Source organism: Fukomys damarensis, unplaced genomic scaffold, assembly GCF_012274545.1.
Source record: "Fukomys damarensis isolate Sample0158 unplaced genomic scaffold, DMR_v1.0_HiC HiC_scaffold_36, whole genome shotgun sequence".
Classification (NCBI taxonomy): domain Eukaryota; kingdom Metazoa; phylum Chordata; class Mammalia; order Rodentia; family Bathyergidae; genus Fukomys; species Fukomys damarensis.
In genome coordinates, this window is record NW_022900948.1 from 21,691,106 (window position 1) to 21,718,870 (window position 27,765).

Genomic DNA, 27,765 nt, shown 5'->3' on the forward strand with positions numbered 1-27,765 from the left:
CATGGAGTTGTTATGAATTATTCAAGCTCACATATGCAACATAAAGCTATGTTTACATGAGCTTGACCACAAATTGTCAAATGCTAATAGGAGTGGATTATAGTTATTCTGCAGATATCTTCAGGGTGCTGTATTGTGGGTTTTTAACAGCAGGTTTCTGTTTTTGAATCTTTAATGTCTTAGAATATTTACTGTCTAAATAGCAGGTGCTCAGTAAGAGCTCATAAAATAAAAATTGATAATTTTTACCCATGTAAGCATTGTAAATTTTACTTTTTTGATATGTACACTTAGGACATAGTTTAAATTTCTAAGTACAACATTATAATGAAAATTACCAAGAAAATCACACAACTGGGGAAATTGATGTCATTAGTGTCACTTTAAATCATGAGCACTCCCAGCATCAGCCTATAATATACATTCACTAAACATGCTATAATTCCGCAACATTTCTCCAACAAGTTTATTTTTTATTCTTTTCTCATACACTCATTTGTATCGCTTTTCATACCTGTCAACCACTTTATGATGATGATTTACTTCCCATTTCACAGATAAATCATAAGTCATAGCATAGAGAGTCCTTGTTCTTTCTATCACCCAACGAAGAAACCTTCCTGACTCTGAACCCACCTTCTCCTGTCCTTCAGAAGCTCTAGGGAAGGTTTCTCCCTCCCAACATTCAACTGAGGAAATTTCTTTGTGAGTTTTCCATCTCAGTCTGTCATACACTTTGTCAAATGTATTTTTCTGATTATTCTTCCCTTTCTTTATCTTCGGTTTTTCCTTCTCTACTGATCTTTTTCCACTGGCAGGCGAACACTGTCATAACCCATCTTAAACAATATTTTCTGACCTCCTCTTTTCCTATTCCCCATTTCTTTGTTCTCTTTTCTGGCCAAGCTTATTTCAAGAGTTTGAACTCACTAGCTCCATACTTTTTCTCCCAGCTATTCACTCTTCAATTCTGCTTGCCCCCCACCCTGATTGTTTCTCTAAAACCGTTCTCATAAAGTCTCCAATGATCTCCACAGTATCTGCTCTCACTGGACCTTCAACAGGCACTATTGCTTCATGAAATATTCTTCTTTCTTGGCATCTAAAATACCACTATCTTAATTTTTCTCCTTCTGCATAGTCAGATCTCTTTTGTCTTTTTCCATTGTATCATCTTCTTGTCTTTCTACACTCTTTCACTAGATGGTCTCATCTACTTCCATGACTTCAAACATGATATATGTGTCAACATTTCCCTAGTGTATGTCTTCAGACTAAATCTTTTTAGATGTGATAATTAAGTTTAACTGTGTCAACTTGATTGGCTTGGAGCCACCCAGGGAATTAGTGAAGCATACTTCTGAGTGGGTCATGAAGGAGTGACTTAGGTTCTTTATCTGGTCGCTTGCCCTTGTCTCCTTCTGTGGCACTGTCTTCTGGCCCTGCCTCCTGTCTACCAAGAACTAAATATCTTTGCTTCATCAGGCCCTTCCATAATGCTCCTGAATTAAAGACAGCCAACCAGGGACTCAATCCTCTGAAATTGTAACCTTTACTCCTTTAAGTAGAGGGTGTCAGGTAATTTTTCCCAGTATTCAGAAAGCTGACTAATACATCGTCTTTGGCTCCCTTATATTTAAATCCATTTAATATACAAAACATTCTATATACTTTTCCCTTTTATCCATCTTGATTCAATAAGTGGTACAACCATTTATGCAAGTCCTCAAGCCATAAATCTAAATATCATTTACTATAGTACTTGTTTCTTGTTCATCTTTCATACTCTGCAAATATTGTCACCTACAACTTGTGAATTAGTCTCCTCTCTTTCTTCCCTACCACCACCCTACACTATACCACTCTTAAACTCTTGTCTGAATACCTAAAATAATCCACTAGGACACCAAACTTTCTTATTTCTCCCCTTATCTCCAAAGCATTCTTTACAATTAGCCAGTAATCTTTTGTAAAAACTCAGATTATAAGACTCTTCTGTTTGAAACTCTTCAATGTAATCCCATTCCATACAGGATGAATAGAGTGTGCTTGATGACATACAAAGAGTATCAGAGTCTTGTTTACATCTCTTAGCTCATCTTCAGCTATTCCCTACCTTGCTCACAAACTCCTGAAGCTACAAAACTCATTCCCTTTAGAGGGTCTTTCATTTTCTGTACATTTCTCTTCCTCTTGCTCTTTATGTGGTTGATGTTTCACTTCTCAATTACAGCTTTCTCAGAGAGGAATTATAACATTAACTGACCATCTTATTAAGCAACATTGCTCACTTTCCATTCATAAAACCACCCTTCTAGCTCCTTTTTCACTGTTTATATTTGTGATCAAGTCTATCAATTGATTTTCATTTTGCCAATCCAATGGTCACTTATTAAATTTTTTTTTTTTTTTTTTTTTGAACCGGGGATTGAACTCGGGTCCTTGTGCTTGCAAGGCAGGCCACCGAACCGCTGGGCTAAATCCCCTTAAATTTTTTTCTAGTTCATACTATTAGTAGAATTTGACATCACTTACCATATCATCTTCCTTGAAATATCTTGCTTATTCCCAGGCAGTGGTATACTGGAGCCCACTTTGCAAAAGCCAGTAGTTAATTTTTTGAAATTTTGCAACCTGTTATTGAGTAAATAGTAGCTTTAAATTGACACAGTAAAAATATTTGCATCAAAAAAATGGCAGGCACTACAAATCAAGGATTTTAGTTTTAAAGAGTTATTTGTTAAACATTTATCATTATATCATTGACTCAGAACATTTCTTTTTCAGTTTTCCTAACTTGCAAAAACATCTTTTTTATCTTTCAACCTTGAAATACCTCAAGTTTCTTAATACTTAGGCCTTTTATTTGCAATCTATACTTCTGGGAATCTCATCCAGGTCCAAGGTTTTTAATACCATTTACCTTTTCATGAATTTAGAATCTTTATCTCTAGTCTCAACTTCTCTATCAAATTTCAAATTCCATCTATTCAATTTCCATGTGAACATCTTCACTCCAATAAGAATCTGAACATCTAAAATTTAATATTCTGACACTGAATATTTGGCTTCATATCCACCTACAAATAGGCATTTCCAAGAGTCCCTGTGCTAACAAAATCTTGGAGTTTTTTTTTAATTCTTCTTTTTTTTTTTTTTTTTTTTTTTTTTTTTTTTTTTGCTTACATAGCTCATCTCCAATCCATTAGCAAATCCTTTTTATTGTACTGAAAAATATTTGTTGAATCTTACAATTTATCAACCTCTCCAGTGGCACATCCCTATTTCAAAGTATATAACCCTTGCTTCCCAAAAATCTATTCTTCACTCATCATCACTAAGGTGCTGGCACACACCTATGATCCCTGCTACTTGGGAGGCTGAGGCATGAGGATCACAGTTTAAAGCCAGCCTGAGACCCTGTCTCAAAATAAAATTTTAATAAAAGGGCTGGAGCTGCAGCTCAGTAGTGGTGCATTTGCCTAGCAGGCATGGGGCCCTGGGATTAACACCCACCACCACCAAAAAAAAAAAAAGTCATGCTTGTCTGCTTCACTCAGAGTGAAATCCTTGATCATTAAGACCCAGAAATCTATCCATCTGGTATCTGGTTACTTGTCTAATGCCATTACCCTTCATTGTTCTCTGCATTCACTGGGTGCTAGACACATTGGCCTCACTGTTGCTGCTGTGGGTTGCAAGAGCCCTCCTATAAGAGCCTTTACACCTGCTTACCCTTATACTAGGACATTTTTGCTTGAATATCTGGAAGATTTGTTTCCTTCAGCTTTTTTGCTCAAGTGTCTCCTTATTGGAAGAGTCTTCCCTGATCACTAACATACCTTTATTTTTTCTTCTGTACCATTCAATCAAAATATGCCATAATAACATATTTATTTGTTTGCTGTGATTTTCTCCATTTGTTCCAAGAAAATGAGGACTTAGACTGGTTAGTTTACTAAGTCCTCAACTCTTAGAACATTCTGACACTAATTATTTGTTCATTAGATAGTAAATTGAAATTTTGTTTACTTCTACTGATGTCTTACTTACTTTGCTCACTGCTAAGACAAAATAGCTGACACACAAAGTTAAAGGAGGAAAAGTTTAGTGTAGTTCACAGTTTGGAGAGGTTTCAGTTTGTAGTTGGCTGACTCCAAGGTAAGGTGGAATGGCAGAGGGGCACTGAAGAGGAGAAACAATTAATGGCAGGCAGAAGGCAAAAGGCAGCAAGTAATCCTCTTTCTGTCCCTTATGTTTTATCCAAATGACCCACCCTTAGGGAGGGTAGCACTGACACCCTCAGTCTGAGCATCACACCATGGATCAATCCCAGCATCACATCCTTGATCCCAGCATCATGCACCCTAGATCCAGCCACCCCTGAAAAAGCTTCACCTATGACCACATGAGGCTTTGGGGGCATGCCAACTGAGCCATACCAACTGAGTTAAAAGACCCATGAGAGCCTACCAAAGGATTATAGATAATCAAATTATCACAAAGGATGGTGAAATCCTTACTCTCCCTCCTTGATATTCCCTCAAATTTTCTCAACAGAACTAAAAACATGTCAAAACTGAATTTACCATCCTACCCTCTAAGTTTTTCTAACTTCACTATTTCCACTAGTGCAATATTATTCTGTCATATAAATTTAAATATGTAAGCCTCCTTTGTTCATCTATCTTACATCAACAGATGCCAAATTTCAAATCTATTTCTATAAAATCTCTTTATCTTTCTTCCTATTCCCACCCCAGATATTTTTTATAACATTACTAACCACTCTAAATCATAGCTCTAAGACTCTGATCATTAAAAATCTAACTATGCCTGTCTAGCTATAGCCACATAATTTATTGTCTAAACAGGAACACTTTTGAAAACAAATGGGCCACCATTATTAATTACATTGGGACAGTAAGTATGACTAAAGTTTTCTAGACAAGCCAGAATGCATGGGAATTCTAACTTTCACAAGGATTGTTGATTAACTACTACTTTCTGAATGAAAACTTTTCCCCCCAGCACTTGGTTCTTTTCAGCATGATTTAGTGACATGAATTCCTTTAATCAGTATGGACACACTATCCTTTTTCCCAGTAACTGATTGAGGAAGGAGCATGTGACCAAAGTCTGGCCTGCAGAATGTGAGAGGTAGCCTGCTTCAAGGAAAGAAGTTCACAAAAAAAAGTTTCTGTACATATATGAAAATAGATCTTATTATTCCACCAGTCCATGTGTTGTCTGCATTTGATGGCTCAAACTTCAGTAGCCAATTTGCCATCATGAGGTGAGCTAGCAGAGGGCAAAGCCGATGCCTTAATTTTAGTAGAAACAATAATAATCAAAAGAAAAGCAATTGGTTCCTTGGTTATATCATTATAATACTAAGTTAAGCAAATTTGAGGGTATTCCACATCCAAAATCAAGATACCTTCTGTTGATAAAATAATATATTTTCCTTATTGTTTAAATGAACTGAAAATATTGAAAAATATTTTCAACTTTTTGAAATATTTTCAGTTGAAAAATATTGAAAAATAAATGAATTAAAATATTAAATGAATTGAAAATATTCCTGCTGAAAATATTCCTAATCAATGCTAACTAAATATAACCCCCCTCATATTCATCTTTCCCTTTATCTAAAACCTTCTACATGCTTCATTTCTGAACCAAACATAATTTGTTTTAAAATGTTCTTTTATTTTCCATGACAACACTTTTTGTCAGGACAACCTTTATCTCAGAAATACCATCTGCTGAAGGTTTATTGATACCTGAAACAGAGGTTAACTTTCTCTCTATGAAAGGTATGCTGCAATAAATTCACATTTTTTCTCATGACATAGATTTGACCCATTCTATACTTTTATTTACAATTCCAAATCTCCTCTTATAGTTACTCTTCCTGGTTTGCTCTAAACACCCAAGACAGAATGTTTTACATTCAATAAATGATTATTAAATTGATATTTTGAAACTATCATACAACCAACAGTTATTAGTGATTAAGTGATATTTTGCTACAATTTTAAAATATTACATTTAGAAGAATTATTTTGCTAACCTTAAACACTCTTTTAAAATATAAAGCAGAATAGAATATATGAGTATCCAATGATTAACACATTTTTAGTTGGCAAACATGTGCTTTAAATAATATGATACTACTTTTTACTCACATCTGCCCTAGGTAACTAGTTGGCCACAGCAATTTTGTTGGCAGTGCATTTCTACTATAGCAGACATGTTAAAGAGATAATAGGAAACTTTCCATATAAGGTATCAAATTCAAAACTTCATTATATATTTAATTAAAAGAAATAGGAGAAAGATAAAAACAACTATCAATTTATGGTTATACTCTTACTCAGATAAAATGCCTCTGTTTAAGCATGATAGTATTTCAATCTGATGTGAAATTCTACTCTGCCTGTTCCAGTTCCTTTCTTTAAGGAATCAGATTTAGCAGGAGGGGGAAAGGCATAGAGAGTCAGGAAAGGACTTACACTGAGTGGCTAACATGACGGATATCATACTCAGAGCTTTGCATAACATTAACTTCAGAAATCTCAAGGAAGGAATTTATATCTCCAATTTACAGTTTTCCAAGAATTCAGAGGCACAGAGTAATGCTCACTCAGTTATTACATGACAAATCCAAATGTGAACCCAGGTAATCAGTTAACTAAATGCAGGCCACCTTCACCGAAATACATAGTCTTACTATTTGGGGTTAAGGGTCAAAAGTTATGTTTAGTAATATGGAATTTTAGGATATAGATTAAGGAACTGACAAGTCAGTAAAAGAGGCAAATGCCCACAAATCATATAATACAATGAATACATCTAATAAGACAACAAGAAGCTCCAAAATGAAAGTCTGAATTTAGATTCTCCTAAAGGACCTGGGTGTGGATAGCTTATTTACAAAGTGAATAAAGCACAGCATGAGAGCAAAGAACAATACAGTGATGAGCAGAATACTAACAAACAGTGCATCAACATAGGGAAGCTGCTCATTAGGAGTGGTCTGGGGTGCACTTCAACCTTTCTCCACCAGGGAATGTAGAAAGAGGATACTTGTTTACCCACTCCCGTTTCTCTTTGTGTAAGGGTTATTTCTAGGGATGATGTTCAACCTTGGTATGTGGAAGCTTCCCTGCTGGTCAAGCATTGCTTTGGGGAAAGTCCAGAGGCAGAGAAGCAGAGATGCAAGCACTTTCTATGAGAAGCAGTCAGACTGCACATGAATGTGCTTGACACCTGTCCATAACTCAGGTAAAATGACATGACACAATCAGCTATGCATGGGAATTGTAAAGGTGGAAATATGTAAAGGATATTGAAGGGGCAGAGCAGGAAACAGGAGAGAGAGAGGGAGAGAGAGAGAGAGAGAGAGAGAGAGAGAGAGAGAGCAGACACACAGACCAAAAGTAGACTTGACTTTTACTCAATTTCACCCTGACCACCCGATTTAAAATTGCCACCCTTCTGTGTCACCATCCCTCACTACAATCCTGAGCCCTCCTCCTTATGAGATCTTACTTGTTTTTTGTAGGAATTTCTATCACACAATATAATTTCATTTGTAGTACTTATTGTTTACTGCCTACATTACCTACCTCCACTGTGGGTCATCAATGTTTATCTGTTCTATTTACTAGTGTATACTAAATGGCTACAACAGTGCCTTGTACTTTAGAGTTATTTAATAAATATTTGTTGAACAAATGAATAAACTTGATCATTCAACCCTTGAGTTACAGAATGCCTATAAGATTAGTGATGATGAAAAATCTAAAAAGAGAAGAAAGTATGAAAAAATTAATGAAGTCAGTCTGGCACCCAGTTGAATCCCAGGTGCTTATGAGACATTCAGGCACTCTGGGAAAGGAAGGGCAGGAAATCTATGTTTTGCTGGCAATCCGTGTCTTGGCTGTTTAACTTGATATTCAGCATCATACATTTGGTTCATTTTCAAGGATCTTTTCCTCAGGAAATCATCTATATTTATAGTATTAATATACTCTGGCAGCCACAATAATCTCACATTTTTCTGGCATCATCTATCCTCAAGGGCCTCTAGGCTTTTGTGCTGAAAAGTTATTTCTCTTACATTTTGCATTTACCTCTTTAAATGGAGAGCATCTGTCACAGGAGCTGATTCTGCTTGGCAGCTCCCATATCCTCCACAGGCCCCTAGTGTCACAAGTGAAAACAGAAATCTGCTTTCCCCAGGACTTGTTCCTCTACCCTAGTCCGTATGTCACCAGATTCTCCCCTGACCAAACCTACTGGCTGGAAAGATGTCTTACGGTATTTAAAGATGGACACCATCCTTTGCCTGTGTGTCACAGTCTTAAAAGCAAGATTATTATTTTCTTTTTGTTTAGTATTGCTAAGTACTAATCCCTGAGTGAGCAAACATAAAAAAGGTTCATTTGATAGCCAATGTCTACTTCTGACATTTAAAGTTTACACTTCTTTCAGCTTTATAGAGGTTAAAACAATCTGGAAATGTTTTAATTGTGTAGAAGTTTACCTTTGTGCTATGGAAGAAGAAATGGCTTGTTAAGCAAATTAATAGAGCAAAAACATTGTGAGCACAATACTTAAAGTTTATGACTAATTCAAAGAAGAAATTACTTTCAAGTAACCTCAAGTACTTGAGAAGCAACATTTGCATATAAATAACTGAGACGATAGGCTAATTACAATTGTTTTTATTTATTCATTGAAATTATTTCGCCAAAGCCAAAGCATTCTTTTAAACTAGAATTTTCATAATACATCATTAAGTTTCCTGAAAATTAAAATATGTAAAGTTTTTTAACATAGTATTCAATAATTTAGAATCATCTCTAACTCTGCTTGTATTCAGGTTTGCCAGTAATAGATTCATTGACCATGAAGCAACATTATCAAATTACAATGTCAAAAGATAATTGTGAGATGCACTATCAAGATATCTCAGGTTTTACAGAGCTGTTTGAAAGCAAAAAGTAAGCACTCAATGAATATTATTTAAACCAGGCATTATAGAACACCATCATGAGCTCACACATCATGGAAAGGAATCATAGTTGGTTCTATTGTTACTTCAGATAAAGAAAGCCTTCCCAGAGACCTCGAGCCTGAGATGGCAGAGGAGCAAGCCCTTAAAAAGTTACCAGGTATTGGGCAGGGGGATTTAGCTCACTGGTTCTGCCTCATGCCTCACAAGCACAAAGAACTGAGTTCAATCCCTGGAACACCCCCCCCAAAAAAAAAGTTACCAGGTTTGAGTAATTGTTCAACGTCTCACCGTTTGACTTCTTTCCACCATGTATTTCATATGACACACTTTGGCGTCCTTCTTTCTCATAAAAAGTACTAAACAGTAACTTTTATTGGTATTTTGGGATTATCCCTAATACTACGTATGATTCTACCATGACTTCAGAGAGAAACTCTCCATATTTATCTATCTCACATGATAGATTGTTTGAAGAAAGAATTGAAAAATACATCTTCAGTGTTTTCCCAAAATATCAACTGATGCTCTTAATTTTCTTTAACTCTGTAATAATAACTCTGCATAGCACTCCCCTTTGCATAGAGAGTTAGTGACAGAATTTTCTACTGAGAATATTAGTAATACCAATTTTTCTTTATTATGTATTTAGTTCACAAAGATGATTGGAGACCAAAGACAGATGCGAAATTCAAAGACATAGTGAGGACAATTATGTCCCAGGACAAGGGGGAATTAGGGATGGGAATTGGTTAAACTTGCATAGAGCTGGTCAGTTACCTCGGCTGAAGTTCAGTCTGAAATCTAAACAATTCAGCTATTTGTGCTCGGCTTTAACACAACTTCTTGTTTTTACCTTCTTAACCCAAACCTCCAGAGACTCTGAGAATTTCTCCAGAAGGAGCATTCACTGTTTCCAACAGCTCTGGGATTGTTTTTACCTTCTTAACCCAAACCTCCAGAGACTCTGAGAATTTCTCCAGAAGGAGCATTCACAACAGCTCTGGGGGAAGCAATAACTTCTCTTTATACACTCTTTATAGTCCTTCATTTGCCCTTACCCCATGGACTTTATGCCTCCAGGACTCCTGTAGTGCCTAATACTTCTACTTCTTTAGGTTTTTTCCAGAATGTTACAGAGAAAAATTAGCTTGCTCCTCAGAATCTCCCTTTCTTTGGAAGCCCTTAGATTTCATTTTCTCATTCTGCTGAATTAGATACTATTTCATCACCATTTCCATGTATATGTTTTAGTTTAAGTTACAGACACCATCTAGAATATGGGTTCAGAGTTTGTGTGTCTGTGTTTTTTTCTCATTTCCATGGGGAAAGGAAATTGAAAACTGAAATTGAGTATTGTTTTCTAAAGTTTATCAAACAGAAATATCATTCCAGAAAGGGGAAGAATACATTTCTAATAGTTACTAAAAATATGTATATATGGCAGGAAGAATAACCAAAAGATGTCTGTATCCTAATCATTAGCACCTGTGAGTATGTTGCCTTACATAGCAAAAGTGACTTTACAGATATGATTAAGTTAAGGACCTTCTGATGGAAAGATTATTTTGCATTATCCAGGCTGGCCCAGTATAATCTCAGAGTCATTAACAGGGAAAGAAGGAGGAAGAAGGAAAAAAATCAGGAAAAGATGTTACAAGAAGCAAAGATCAGAGAGAAATGGGACTGAAAGAGCCACACTGAGCCTTTATTTATAAAGAGCCTTTATTTCAAAGGCTGAGGAATGGCCCACAAGTAAAGGAATGCAGATGCCCTCTAGAGGCTGGAAACAACAGAGAGTGAGGAACCCTCACCAATCCCTAAGAAACACAGCTCTACACACCACTGAGGACTTCTGACCTCCAGAACTGTACATGAGTAAATACACATCATTTTAAGCCACTACGTCTGATGTAATTCTTCACTGTAGTAACAGGAAATTAGTACATTCTGTATAGAGAAAAGCATAGGTGGAAAGGGTGAATATGTAGCAAAGGGGAAGACAGTGATGGATCTACCATGTCCAGCTAGGGAATTTAAATTTGTTTTCCGCATGGCAGCAATGACCCCTGAATGATTTGAACAGAGAGATTGTACAATAAGTTTTGTACTCTAAGACTACCACTCTAACAATAACTGAATGGCAGATAAACTGGAAGGGTCAAAACCAGAAACAGGTAAATCAGTTTAGAGACCATCTCCATCACCTAGACAAGAAATGTTAACGTCCATAAATTAAAATAATCTATGGAATTAGAAAAGTGTAATATATTAAAGATACACTATTGAAGAAAAATGACTGAACACTAGATATGGAATACTGAATGAAGTCACTTAGAAAGAGTCTGATTCACAAATTTTGTGAATGGAGAAAAGTGCTTATTGTTTTTAAAAATAAAGAGTGTAAAAGAATGATTGGGTTTGGAGATGTGATTCTCAATTTTAGTTATTCTACTTTTGAGGCACATACAAAGCTTCCAAGTAGAAAGACATTAGGTAGAGTTGGAAATGTGGGAAGTGGATTAGAATTTTTAACAACCAATGATATATAATGGCAAAGAAGAAGAAAATATATAAACAATTTATTGAAATGTTCATGGAAATAATGTCATTTATACCCATGAATTTAATTAATACTTATAAACTTATTTGGAATCCCAAGCTTATAAATATTACTTAAATTCATGAGTATAAATGAATCATAAATTTATAATATATATATATCTTACAATTTATATTTATATATATTCCTTATAATTTACCTGAACTGAGATCCCTACTCAGCTATTTTTCTGGACACATTGCCCTGACATTTAAAGGCATATTAAATCATCTTTTATCTGTTCTACTTAACAGCACTACTACTCTTCTGTTTCAGTGTCAGAAACCTCAATGTCATCTTGAACAATTTTTGCTCTCTCATCAGTAATGCCAAATCCATCACCAAGCCTCTCAACTGCACTCTTTAAATATCTCTGAAACCTATTCCATCTACTCTCCCTCCACCACATTTCTTTGGCTTACCTTGATATAACAACATTTTTGTAATTAAAGAGTCTTCTTTCTTTCAAACAGTTTACTACACTAACACAGAAGAGACATAATGGCATAATGACTTTTAGTATCAGATCCCCCAGCATACTTGGAGTTGAGAAAAGGCTCCTTATTGTCCCCATTGTATTCAGGTATTAGATGTCTTGGTAGAAGGACAACACTTTCAAGCACCAAAAATGGCCATATCCAAGTCACCTGCTCACTGCTTCACCGAGCACCAATGGGGTAATATTTAGTTTCCAGGCATATCCAGTCCATGAGTTCAACATGCCTGTGTTATAATAAAAATATGCTTAAAAAGAAATGTTACTTATATACATTGACTATATGAAATGCTTTATTTTTGATCCAAGGCAATTCTTCACTCAGTGTAGACTGGACTTGCCATCAATTTAGCATGTTGCCAAACACACACACACACACACACACGCGCGCGCAACAGACTTCTTTACATGAGTGGAGAAATGGGAGAGTGAACAAGGACCCTGGATAGTAAGCAGCTAACATTTGCTGTATCCAGAAGTCATGAAATAACAAGATGGAAACTTTGAGAGACAAAGAGAAATGTCTAAATATAAGTAAAACACTATGGCCAGGGATGTAGCTCAGTGGAGCCACACCTGCCTGGCAAGCACAAGGTCCTGAGTTTGAGCCCTGGTACCCCTCAAAAAAAGTTAAACACTACCATGCATCTCTTTAATTTTAGGAATGTTCTTTCAATGCTCACTCTGAAAGATGTTTTTAAATTGCTGAAAAGTATGTTTATTGACTTCATAATAATGGTATTTGCTAAAAATATAGAAGCATGATTCAAAATAGTAATGCATATTTTATGTTTCAACATGGGAAAGAACCTATGTATGCCTGAGACGTGGATCTAAGGCTATCTATACACCACTCTTTATCTTCTTGCGACATAAATCCAAAGGGGAAGCATAAAGCACACAAATAATTACTTTATCTCCATGTGACAAGTTGTGTATTTTGTATTTATTTTAAAAGAATAATATAAAAGTCTGATTCATGTGTGGCTCCCATCTACCTATTTAATGGCACTTCATCAATTAGAAAGCAATGGTCAATGGAATCCAAACAAAGGATAGATGGAGCCATATAAAAAGGAGAAAGAATAGCACAGCTTTTTAAAACTCAAATTGTAAATTGCATGACTCCTGTGGTATTCTGAATGTCATCCGCCTCTGTGCAGTATAATAGTTACTTTGCTCAGACCTAAGCTAAATTGTAATTTATGTTTCTCAGAAATATGCTATATTGTTAATTATTTTACTTTAATGTAAATCATGAAACATATTTAACATCTTGGCATGTAGATTATAAATAATGATAAGCAACTATTAAACCAAAAGACAAGTTTCCTGTAGCAAGTTTATAGTACATTCCACCAAATATTCATTACTCACAGTAATTTTTCTTCTTGCAATTCCTCTTGGGTTTGTCTATTCTAGAATTTGTCCTTATAATGAGCTTTTTAATACTGATTTTATATGACACCAGATCATACTCAAAAGCTTTTTATCAAAGTAACTGGAGATGCAATTTTAAATGCAACTCATCAATACAGCTGTCTTTAATCTATGGGGATAAATAATGACAAATGAGGCTTAGTTTTTGACCAGCTTAGTTGTTTCTAAAACAGAGTGTGTGTTTTAATGAAGTTTTTAAGTGAATAATAGGCATGCAGTGAGCTTTCTGAGGCATGGCGATGAACACTACATATGGGTGAAAGACTATATTTTTTCACCGTGTTTCTACACAAGAAAGTATTTGCAATTAATAAAGGAATCAGAAATCTATTTACATGGCCACTGGGATATGTGCTACATTTCCTTATGCATTTAAATATCCCTATTTTCACACCCACTACAACCATTATTTAGTTTGCAGATTCATTAAACTGCATAATGTGTACTTTTTAACTGCCAAAGAAATCATGTCAAATTAGGTGTGAATCTTTATTTCTTAAAGTATACAATAAAGCAACATTCTCAGAAAAGGTTTGAATCACAGAATGGTTATGAGAACAAAAACTTATATAAAAAATCCTTCACCTTAAGCCTTAAAATTAATATATTTAATGTTAATGAATTCCAATTGCAGAAAACACTGTCTGTGATTTCAGCATTGTTGTGAAGAAAGTAAATCCAATTCTCTAATTGCCAAAATGTGACAGAGACCACATAAACAACTACAGCTAGTGTACAGAAGCCATAAAATCCTGGCAATGAAGAAGAAACTCTCATTCTTCCAAATCTCAGTGTAGCTAGTTCAAAGGAAGGATAAAATAAACAAAAGTAAAATAAAAATCTGAAAAAAAAATCTAAGTGCTCTGATAATAAAAATATACTGATTTCCTAATAAAACCAATAACTGATTTCTGGCAAATACACTAATATGGTAGCATATACAATAATGAGACATTTCATAATGCCTTATATTTCTCATATGTGCACCCTATAGGGGATAGGAATGTGATTTTAAGGAAACATCCCAGACTTTAGGGCAGACAGGTATGGATTCTTCCCCTATCTCTGGCACTTCCTAGCTGAACAAATGTGGCAGACCATGCATCATCTTTACTCTGTTTTCTAGTTATTAAATTATGCCAGGGGGTGAATTTCGAACTCAAATTACGGACTGACCTTCTTCACAGCCCTATGGAGTCAAATATTCTAAAGGGTCATTTAAATACAAAACAACTAATTCTTATGTGTATGAACACATTTTTTGAGCTATTGCTGCATGTAAGATAAAACTTAACCACCTGTAAAATTTTTTTGGTGCATGTTACTAAAACCAAAAAGTTTGGTTACCCTAGGTACAAATTCCAGTATTTGGGCTGATATCAGAAGACTATCCCTGCCAGGAGTGGAAAGAAGAAAGGCATACTAGTTATAGGCTCTCAGAATTTCCATCTTATCAAAGCATTACCTTGAGTCCAACAACATAAATACACATTTATATATAAATACATAAATTTATATATTTATATCTAAATATATAAAGAAGACAATATCTCATGAGCAATACTGGCTGTGTCAACAGCCAGAGAGAAAACTCTGATATGATTATCTTCATAGACAAAGCATTTGCCAAAATTCACCATCTACTCATGATGTAAACATAAGAAATTAAAAATAAGAAAAATCGCTTAAAAATAAGAAATATTTCTTTAAAAATAAATTTAATACAAAAATAATACTTTGGGGTGAGAGGCTAAATACTTTCCTACTAAGATTAAAAAGGAAGTAAGCATATCTTCATTGACTGCCCCTAATTAACATTATACTTGTTAATACTGACTAGTACAACAAGGCGAGAAATAGAAAAAAGAAAGACATACTTATTAAGAAAACTGTATTCAGGGTGAAGATTTAGCTCAGTGACTCCACCGCCTGCCTCACAAGCACAAGGACCCGAGTTCAATCCCCAGTACCAAAAAAAAAAAAAAAAAGAAAAAAGAAAAAGAAAGAAAGAAAACTGTATTCACAGAAGACATGCTTGTTCTATGCAGAAAATGTTTTAAAAATCTAAAAAAATCCCAAATATAATGAATGAGTTTGGCAGGGTTGCATGCCACAAGATCTATATACAGAAGGTGATCATATTACAAAATACTAACAATGAAATATCAGAATTTGAAATTTTAAAATACATATCCTCTATAATAGTGTAGAAAAATTCATGAAATAGGCAAAAACCTGTGGGAGCCCGCTGGCATTTGACATTGGAAAAGTAACTTCTACCATTGAGGCATTGACACAATCTATGACTCTATTTGGCTTTTCTGAGATGAGGGTCTCAGCTATGCAGATGAGATTGACCTGGAGCTCTCTGTGTAATCCAGGCTAAGCTCTCTGTGTAATCCAGGCTAAGCTCTCTGTGTAATCCAGGCTAAGCTCACTGTGTAATCCAGGCTGGGTTTATGGGATTACGGGTGTCGACCTGAAGCTCACTGTAATCCAGACTAGTTTTATGGGATTATGGGCGTGCACCACCACGCCCGGCAAACAATACCACTGGACTCGTCAGGTTGAGTGGGGCCTTCGCCTTTACATCAGCGGCCGTGATCCGGCCGTGATCCGGGTCTCACCTTTTCCATCAGGCTTTTGAAAGAACCACCTCAGTTCAAACCCATTGCCATTGGCCCCAACCCCCTTCTTTAAGAATGTTGCTTTTTTAAAGATAAACTGGGCCTGGTGGATGATAGCATTAGAAGGGTTGAGGAAAGCCTCGAACAAAGGCAGAAGCAACAGGGAAAAGGACGAATCTTGGTATCAAAATTGGTTTTCCCCTTGCCCCACTTGCCCCTGGAGATTGTTAAATTAAAGATTGAATAGGGTTAATTGTTGATGTACGCCTTCCCACTTACCCCTCCCCACATTTGGTAAAATACTGATTGCTGTATGCTGATAAATGCTTTGTCCCTTTATGGTTAAATGCTTGAGTGACTCATGTGATTGGTAGAAGATTTGTTTGAACTGTCCAATAAGCTTGCTGAACCTTCCCCCTGGGATAACAGTATATAATCGTTTTGCTGAGCCAATAAAGAGCCTTTGATCAGAAATCAGACTTGGGCCATGTGCTCTAACTTCTTAAAGATTTTCCTTCACAGACATTCAAGATCGGATCGGCCTCTGATGACCCACGAATAAGAGGCGGCTCTCACCTCCTATTCCCCGCTGGACGGGGTCCCCCCAGAGAGCCGCAAAAACCTAAGAAATTATGTCCAGAATCTGTATAAAAATATAAAGTACTGATGGAATAGATCAAATGATATATATGTAAATGAACAAATATACCATATTTGAGGCTAGAAAACTCAGTATGATTAAGATTTCAAGCTCACCCCATTTTAGCTCTTGATTCAGTGCAATCCCAAATGAAGTCTAGAAAGACTGTAGGTATAGACAACTCTGAAATTTAGTGGAATTACAGTGGAAAAGGGCACTATAAAGTTCTAGTAAATTTTGAAAAGAAATGCTACAAAATTAAGACAGTCTGTACTGATTAAATGATAGTATGCCCGATAGAATACATGAGAGAGGCCAGCGATACATCCACACATATAGCCTACTGATTTTGACAATAATGCAAAGGAAATTTGGGCAGGGGGGTGAAATTTGACTAAAATCTATAAATTAACTTTTTAAAATATAGAAAAGAAAAAATGGAAATATGAAAGAATAGTTAAAATAAAAATAGAATAATTGGAAAAGTGTTGATAGTTAAAAAGTTAATAGCACTTTCTACTGATAGAGATTATACTTAAAATAATATTACATATATCAAGCAGGCTAAGTCAAAAGATTCTTACTTTGTAGTGAAACTATGGTATAATAATTTAAATTTAAAAGGAAATTTTGAATGTGGCTGGAATAAAAGGTTACAAAGTTACAACAATTAGGGTGACTTGATATATATCATTTTGCATTTCATTTCACAGAGAAAGTAGGACTAGCAAGCAAGATAGAAAGGAAGTAGCTTCAGTCTCCATAAATGCATAACAGTATACATATTTCTATTTGAGATATAATCTAAAAAGTCAAAGAACTACAAATAATCTTTGCACTTGAGGCTATCCCTGAACTTGGCCATGACCATGTCCATCTTTAAGGCTGATTAACACTTAATTCTAAGGGAAATTTTTAATGTATTAAATGTTCATTTTTTAAAATGCTTTTACATGTCCAATCCTATTTTGTGCCAGACAGTTCTACACATCTTACATCTAATCTTCTAAAATCCTATGAAATATATATTCATTGTCTCCATTCTATAGGAAAGGAAACAGAGTCAGGGGTGTTAAGGAGCTTGCCTGGGTCCATTTAATAAATTCTAAGATAAATTTTAGAGCCAATATTGTCACGAATGTGTGATCTTTCACTTATTTAATTATTTAATTTTATATATTTTGTTTTGAAACAATTTTCTATTAGAAACTATACTTTGACCTCATTATATTTTAATCTAAAACATGAATAAGTTATAATCTAAGTAATCAAAATGACCAATCACCAGGTATGTAGCTCAGCGGTGCTGCACCTGCCTGGCAAGAGCAAGGTCCTGAGTTTGATCCCTGGTACAAAACCAAGAAAACCAGTCACCATTTCTGGTTATAAACTAATAAATATTTGTCTTCATTAATTTACATCTCAATAAATGAAACCTCACTGTGAAGGAAATACTACTGTGTTATACCAACTGTATTTTCTAGGTAACAAATTCATTTGCTTTTCTTTGGAACATGAATTTCATAACCCTGCTTCTGCACTCTAAATCATCTGCAACCACAAACCTTATTCTCCAGTTAAGGGCTCAGTCCAAAGGACACTCTCATTATGATAGCATCCTTAGTCACTGCCACCCTAGTAACTCCTCTCTTCTTGGAATATGACTTAGTTCTATTTTTTTCTACACCATTGTCTATATTCCATGCAGTGTATGGAGAGCTCATGGGCTTCACAGTTGTAAAGGAGTGATTCAGTATTCAGTTCTAATCTAAATTAAGTCCCCTTTCTAAAGATTAGTATGTCAATTAGCTACTGCATAGAACTAATTACCCTAAACCTCAATGGCTTAAAACAATAAGGGTATGTATTTATCTCAAATCTATAGCTAAACTAGGTAGTTTTTATCATGGCTGGGCTCACTAAAGTATCTGCAACCCACCTTACATTAAGAGGGCAGCTTCGCCATCTCACCAAGGCTCTTTCACGTGCTTGATAGGCTGGTAACAAAATGACGTGAATGATCTCAGGCTGGATAACATAATTTCTCATTCTCCAGAAGGTGGCCTGTTTTGGGTTTTTTTTGTTTTTTTTTTTCTAACAAGGCAGTGATAAGATTGCAAGAGAAAGTAGGTAAGAATCCTTTTAGGGCATAAGCTCAAAAATAAGTCATTTCTGCCGCATTCTCTTGGTCAAAGACTAATCATAGAGCACATCAGATTTAAATGGTAGGAAAATAACATTAATCTCCTGATAAGAGGAGCTGTCAAAATCAACATCAGGGAATATATGCATTTCAAAGTTATTATAAAATTAAATAAAATATTTGATTACAGGGTCCTTAGCATATGCTTTGAATTTATTAATATATACTCACCATATACTAAATTATGTATCCCTTGTACATCTTTGCTATGACTACCCTGCAAGTAAAGGATCTAATATCAAATGAACAGATTATAAAATATATACAGTACTTTAGAAGATGTTTTGAAAACAGATTTTTAAGAACTTAACAGCCAGGTGGCACACAGCTGTAAACCCAGCACTTGGAGGCTGAGGCAGGAGGATTGTCATGAATTCAAGGCCAGCCTGAACTTCATAGAAAGACCTATTTCCCCAAAAAAAGAACTTTTAATACAAATATGCAATTAAATAGATGAACTATTGCCACAAAGTTATATTTAGTTCAAATTCTGGAAAACATATAGAGCAAAATACATGCTGATGCTAAATGTATTACAACTTTAATCATTTTTCTTGAGACTCCTAAGTTTCTTACTTTATATTTTCAGTCATATCAGAAGTAGGGATTTTAAAAGGAAACATTTGATCATATGCAATATATAATTTGTGCAAGGCCATCATTTTTTGCAAAAGATTTGTTTTTTATGTGAGCAAAATGGAGACACATGCTGTGAGAAAATCAGTATGGCTACATACTTTTCATGCTCCAAGGACTTTTACTATAATAGAAATCTATAGGAACATAACACCTTTGAACCTCACTGCCTCAGTGTGTTATAGGCAGACATGGTCAGAATACATTCCTATGAGTTTCACTTGATGAAATAAAGTATATATTCTCTGTAGTAGCCATTCTCTGTAAAGCCAATATGCTGGCTTTATTTATAATTTTAGAAGTTACTTTTTCTTGTCAAAAAGCTGTGAAACAATAATCTCTGCAGGCCAATATATCAATTTTAGAAATGAGTAAATTAGTGCAAATTAAATATACTTGTATTTCTGTGGAACAGAAAGCTGGATTTGAGTCATATAAAATTGGGTCTGATGATCTCATTTAATGAGAATGTAAGTCTCTGTGATGACAAAACAACTTTCTAATTTAATCTACTACAAATTTATGTTTCTGTAGGACCTTGAAATATTAAATGTTTTAACATTTGATTGGATTATTTTTTAAGATTTATTTGTATCAAAGGCAACTCTTTAAATATATAAAAATGTACCCAAATTGACTATGCTATATACAATATTTTAACTTTTTAAAACAGTGCTTCAAAATTACAAAGTATTAAAGAAACTGACACAATATATAATGTAATAAAAATCACATGTTCATCTCCCATGGTTTACATATTCTTATATTATTCTCACCGTGCTTCAGTTATGATTGGGGTTCTTTCTAAAATTATTTACATTCCCATTACCTTTGTTCCTTCTCGAAGGTAATCTAATCTCAGTAACTCAATGTTTATTATTTATTATTAAATGTTCTAATCTTTAATGCTTTTATTTACCTATAAACATTATATATTATGATTTTACAGAACTTCTAACTACATAAGTGGTATCATACTACACTATTATTTTTCAAATTGCTTCATTTTAACATATGTGTGAGCTTCATCTATATTAATATATATGTGTTGCTGTAGTTCGACTGCATTATTTCTATAGCACCCCATTTTTTTCTGCATCACAAAGTTTATGTATTTATTCTCCTATTGATGGATACTTTCAAATTTTTTTTAATAATGCTGACATGAATAGTTTTAAACATATCTCCTTTTGTATGCACAGAAGTTTCTCTGCTAGAAAAGGAACTACTGAGTATTAGAGAATATATCTATCTCTTCAAGTTTACTAGCTATCACCAATTTATAATCTAGCTGTGTATGAAAATTTCTGTTCTTCACATTTTTTCATTCTAAAAGCAGTTATATACTTTCTTGTTACCATATAATTACACTTATAGCCTACTGAAATTCATTTTAACTCTGCTCTCAAACTTCAGTATTCTATGATACCTACCAGATTCTCCCTCATCAACGCTATGGACCATGATTATACAATAGGAAAGAAACTAATCAGCTCCTCCTCCATACTTTGCATCAAGAAATAAATTTATTTTCTGGGAGACAGAAATCAGGAATTTTAAAAATGGAAACCTCTCTCTGCTCCCATAGGGAGGAAAGGTTAGACTACAACTCTGCCTCTCAGCAAAATGATTTTTCTGCCATACAATTTATCCAAAATTATTCCCTTTAGTTTCTCTAGTTGTTCTTCTGAGATTTTATTGGTGTTTGCTAGGCAAAATTGTATTTTGAAATGTATTCCTAGAAATAGTATTATATAAACATGAACTTTAGCATCAATATTCTATAATTCCTCTGAATGCAACATTCTATTCAGAGAAACACATTTTTTCACCTTTTGAGCCTTACAGCAACACAGTATCGGAGAAGAAACATCCCTAAAATGGAAGTTCAACATTCTCAATTTCCAGATGAGATAATGTTTTAAAAAACTAAAATCTAAATAAGTTACATTACTTTCCCAGCATCGTGCTACTTAGTAAGTAGCAGAGCCACGGTCATGTCAACTTTTTCTGATTTTAACAGTAAGGAATAAATAAATATTAATCACATAATATTACCACACAAAGATAGATACTATTAAAACATCATTTTGTATTTCTCTAAATGTTCATTAAGAGAATAGAATATAAATTGTGGTGTTTATTTAAGTCAACAATGATCACCACAGTCCTCTTGGGTTCAAATTCAATTTAGATATTTATTAGATTTGTGACCTTGCACAAATTAGTTAATCTCTCTGGGCATCAGTTTTCTCATCATTAAATAGGGAGAACAAAGCTGTTTTCAAGATTAAATGTTGTCATATATAAGAGTAGTATCTGCCAATAATCAGTGTTTAATAAATAGCTGTTATTCTGTCTTAAGTAAAATACAGTTTGTACTTCATTATTGAAGGAAATGTACATTAAGTTTTATGGCTATTCTATTTTCTTACATGAAGATGTGTGTGTATGTGTGTGTGTGTGTGTGTGTGACCTAATCTTTTTTTAAAACATGAGCTACATAAGAAGAATTTTACATTTCTCTCCTCTTTTAAAAAAGATAATCTATCCAAAACATTAGCTATGTTGATCATAATTTTATCTTAGGAAATGCATTCTTCTCAGCACAAACACACAAGAAGTAGTTCTGTCCTGGGACATTCAATTCAGTGGAAGCATTTATATAGCAAATTTAGCTACATCTTAGTCTTGAGTAATTATATTCATAAACTCATTACAGACCAGAAGAAAAATGACAAGGTACATAAATATATGCTTAGTTGTGTACAAAATGTTTCTGTAGGATAGAATGTTCTCACTTCTGGACTCTGTATTTTTTATAAACTTTAATACTTTATAAATTCCTACAATGAATTGCAGTAATTTCATAACTGAAAAGTTTATAGGAGAGAAATAAAGAGATCCATTCTGCACTATACGAATTGTTTATATCTGAAACAGCATATATTTTCTAATTGAAGACAAAGACAAGTTTGGGTGTGTCCAACTTTGGCTCCATACATTGCAATGTGTCATGATTAGACCATATCTCTGTGCTTTTGCCTGTTACTCCTGCTGCCTGGTGTTCCCTTTTCTCCTTTGTCTGCATTATTGCACTATCATCCTTAGGGAAAAACTTTGTAATCTCTCCAGATATAAATTGTTTCTCCTCCTGAATTAAACTTTCATTAATTACCCAAAATAAAGGACCACTCCTCTATGACCCACTGTAGCTTGAAAAAATATTTGTCATAATTGTCCTTGAACAATTTTTTCAGTTTTCCTCTATCTATGCTTTGAAATTAGAGGCTCTAATTTTCTTTGTTTTCTCAGTACTGAACCAAATGGATACTCTGTAAATATTTGCTGACGATAGGAAAGGAGGAAAAGAGGTTAGAAAGCAAACAGAGAAAATAAGGGAGAAGGAACAAAGGTTGAGGTAAAAGAAAGTGGGAGAAAACAACCAAATAAATGTTTGGCGCTGTTAAAGTACAGATACATCAAGTAGATTTGAAGAACCCCTTTGCAATTATTCAAGGCAATTATAATATTCATATTTTCCATTAATAAACATATTGGCACAAAATGTTGGAAAATATAATAAAATTAATGTCATATGCAAAAAATCCAGGACAGATCCAAAACAGTGAGAAAGTTTTTGTGGCCCCTCTGTATGAATATAATTTCTAGCATCTGTAAAGTATTTCAAATTTTTTGTATCGCCTTTAAAATACGGTCCTTTTTTAAATTTTATAGGAGCCCAAATAGCTAAATACCATGATTTGAAGTTTAGAAAGGTGCAGTGATCTGTCCAAGTTCATTGTGTTGTTTTCCTTTATGAATCACCAGGGAGGAATTATACACTATAGACTCGGTGATCCAAGCTAGAAGCTATCATCTCAAACATTTCTAGTTAAGATGCCAGGGACAGAGAATTCAGAAGAATTTCACACACGGAATGAAATTTTCGACTTCAGAATTACACATGCCATTTTTACTAACAAACAAATGTATTGGTCAAAATTATTCAAAGGGCCTCACTCAGCCACAAGAGAACCACGAAATGTAATGTTACTATGCTACTGGAAGTGAAGAGAACTGGAAATATATTTGGAAATATTTCTACCAAGTAGTTATCACTTTTGACTGAGATCTGAAGTACCTTCTTGGTTCTGAAAGAGAATTAACATGTTCCTAGAATTTTTGAGTTAGAAATCCCTGAAGCTGCATAAATATATAAATAAAATTATATTTGATTAGATTCAATTTCTTATTCAGAGATATCATTGTGTCTTGAAGCAGAAAATTGTGCACATTCTTGTCTGTATATGTTCAGCCCCACTCTATTTACATTTGGAATTCAAACACATACACATATTCTTAAAAACTGGAGTCAGACTATAGAAGGGGACAATAGAATCCCTCCAAGAGAATCTTCTTTAAGGATAAGAGAACTGGGAGAAAAGAAACTGACCTCTTAAAGCATAAAAGTTTTTAGTTGTATCCATTCGAACCCAACTATGATTGTATACATGTCCGGGGGAATAATGGGGCTGTGTGTCAATTGAAAGGTCTGTTTCACTGGCATCAGTCACAACTTGGGACCCAAATAACTCTGCTATGGTATATTTCTTTTTACAATTGGACATAATATATTTCATAAAAGGAGCCTTATGTTGGCAGTAGTGATACTAGCTTGTGTCATCATAGAGCACTAGAAATTTGCCATTATATGGCTAAAATCTTTAAGTAATTTTGGAGGCTACTCAGTGGGAAATTCATGTTAGCCTAGTTGTAAGGGTTGTTTGGAATGAAAATCTCAAAGTGGCTAGCATTCAGTACAATTGGGGTGGTAAAAAGAGAGTTATAAGAGCTATCTCTGCTTAGGTCACAGATGTTTCTTCATGCAGCATCTCTAAAGAAACAATGTAACCAGTGACTGGGACATCCTGAATTAATAAAGTGAATTACATAATTTGCTTTAAGGTCAATTCATTATCAGTATATTTACTGTATACTTATTCTATGTAAGTTGTCAATTTTTCCTAGGTTTTGGACAACAGAAGGTAAAGAAATGAATTTTCTTTTCAGATAGAGCTAAAATTTAGGAAGGAGAGGCAGAAAATAGTAAAATAGATAAATACATAAGCATGGTTTCAGGTATTCACACTCAGTGTACAAAAGAAAGGAATTGAGAATGACTTTTAGGTTTTGATGAACAGTTGTGCCATTTAAGAGTTTCATTAAAGTTCCCAAATCAAGTGTTTGGCTTTGAGCAAGTAAATTTTGAGAGGCTGATAAGATATTAGTGAAATTGTTGAATGGATGGTTAAACATAGTGGTCTGGAGTTTGGTGGATAGATTGGAGCATGGCAGATTCTCCCCTGCAACAAACCCTGAATTAGGGTAGAACTGATGGTGCAGCTTGTATTAAAAATAAAAGCTGACACCAAGTGACTGCCTGAGCTGATTTGTTTTATACAGATACATGCACACATATATGTGTGTGTGTATACACACACATTTGTTTTACATATATATATACATATATACACACATATAAAAATATATAAAATATATATATTATATAGACATATATATTATATGTATTATATATTATACACACACACACACACACACACATGCACACAAATCCTAGTCTCTTTGTATTACTATGGATTAAGAATAGGCTACTCTGAAAGGAGCTACAATTGTTGGAAGAGGATGGAAGAATTGAAGGTAGCAAGATTTTGAATACTAATGTTAATGTGATCTCATGACACCTAGCTGGAGGCAAACAAGGTTTAGGATGTTCAGACGGTATATGTACATGCAAAATCCTATAATTATTTCACAGTGTTCCAATGCGACTATTTGCCTAGTACAATTTCATAAATAATATCTACTGAATGTGTACAGATTAGCCATGTTATATTAGTGAAGACACTTTATTTAGAGCTAAAATGTGGTGATCTTATTTCCTGAGAGTCCTTTTGACAGACCCACTTCAGATGACAGCACCCTCAGAATTGACTCAATAGTACAGAGTGTCTTTTCCCAAGGTCTCTCTTCTTCTACTGGTGGTCTACATCTAATGACTTATCTATGTAGAAATAAAACTAGATGATGTGAAATAGGAAGAAAAGCTCTAAAGGGGAAGGGGAAGTGCGAGAGGTAGGGAAAAGGAAAAAAAGGGAAAGGAATAAATATGACAAAAGGAAAAAATAGAAACAAAGTCTTTGTAAATAGGGAGGGATGGAGGGGTTGAAGGTAGGACAGGGGAATCGAGAAAAAATAAGAACTAAGACATATCACATAAAGGTACAAGATTCCAATGATTGTTTTGTATACCTAAAATGTACCCAAAAACTTAAAACCAAAAAACTTCCCTTTAACTTTATCCTACCCTTCTCATTTGCCCAATAACTTTAGACATTTTCTTCCTATTACAAAATATCAATTATACATTTTGACCCTTATTTACACTTTTAGTTTATAACAACAGAGAAACTATATGGTATTTACATGTGTGTCCTATTAATTTAACTTAAGAATATGTCCTCAGTGTGCATCCACTTAGCTATAAATGTCTCTAGTTTCTCGTTTTTTATGGCTGAGCAGTACTCCATTTTTTTTTTTTACATTTTTTGTCACAAACTCTATTTAATAGCTTTTATGAAGTATTGCTTCAATTCTATTTCCCAAAAGCAATAAAACAGAAGTTGTTTTTACAAAGCACATAGAAAATTGATTCACTGGTTCTGGGTATTTTCCAACTATAAAGCTATATTTTCAAACTGTTACATATGTAATAATGGCATTGCTATTTAAGCATTTCATTACATGGGTTGTTCTAAAGTAAGGGCTAGCATCACTAATGAACTGATATCTTCATTAATAATGAAATAATAAGAAAGTTTGAACAATATAATTTTGTGTATTTAAATAAGACAACATTCACGTATAGGGGAATCTACCAGTTAAAAGGGCAGGATGCAGCATTATAAATCATCTGTCATTGTTTCATAAGTACAGGAATGATTGAAGTATTTAGTCTTTTAAAAGGTATCAGTACAAATAATAAGTTGTACATATAAATTATCTGTGATATGAAAACAATTATAAATTCTGGGCTTTTCTCATATTTTCAGTTTCAAACATATTTGCCTTAATTAAAACCTCATTCACTTTTAGTACTGCCCTTAAAATTCACAGAAATACTTTTTTTCCTAAAGCAAAGAGCACAGATTAGAAGACACTGCTACATTAAATCCTTTTTTTTTTTTAATTTTTATTCTTTTTTTTTTTTCTGGTACCAGGGATTGAACTTGTGTCCTTGTGCTTGTAAGGCAGGCAGTGGCCATTTATTTTTAATTTCTTACAAAAGTGAAATCTTCATTTTTTTTCTATAAACACAAAACATCACACACTACAATTACAGATTAAATGACTAATTAAAATTTTCTTACAACTCTCTCATTCTAACACTCTCAATTGTTTTTAAGTAACACAGTCTTAGGTTGACTTTTCAAAAATTGGTAGATTATTTGTTTGGGACTTTAACGTTAAATTTTCTAAATGTAGGAAATAAAATTTAAATGAAGAGATCAGATCAAATTAAAGTAATATAATACATTTTTACTAATATTTTAATAGGCTATAAAGTGATAAAAATGTTTTATAAATGAAAGAGTTTATTGATAAATCACTTAGAACTCTCACACTAAAATATGTAAGTACTGGTACTTATTTCAAACTCTGATCAAGCATTGGGATTAAGCATAAAAGACAATCAAATCCAGAAATGTGCCACTGCTAATAACACCCTGTGCTATACAATTATGAATTCCTGACATTTAAAAACAACTTGAAAAGAAAATATATGAAAAAATGTTCCACATCACTGGTCATTCGAGAGATGCAGATGAAAACAACACTGAGATTCCACCTCACCCCACAAAGAATGGCTGCTATCAAGAAATCACACAATAACAAATGTTGGCGGGGTTGTGGGGAGAAAGGAACCCTCCTCCATTGTTGGTGGGAGTGCAGACTAGTGCAACCACTATGGAAATCAATATGGAGATACCTCAAAGAGCTTGGACTGGAGGTTC

General features: G+C 34.2%; 1 long non-coding RNA gene across 1 annotated transcript in view; it reads right to left on the reverse strand.

Annotated features, from left to right (window-relative positions):
* Positions 1–2,544: 2,544 nt before the first annotated feature.
* Positions 2,545–27,765, reverse strand: part of LOC104855476 — a 40,209-nt gene continuing 14,988 nt past the window's right edge. Inside the window, exon 3 of the long non-coding RNA XR_778410.2 lies at positions 2,545–2,634. This is a non-coding gene — a long non-coding RNA (uncharacterized LOC104855476). The remainder of the gene's footprint in view (positions 2,635–27,765) is intronic.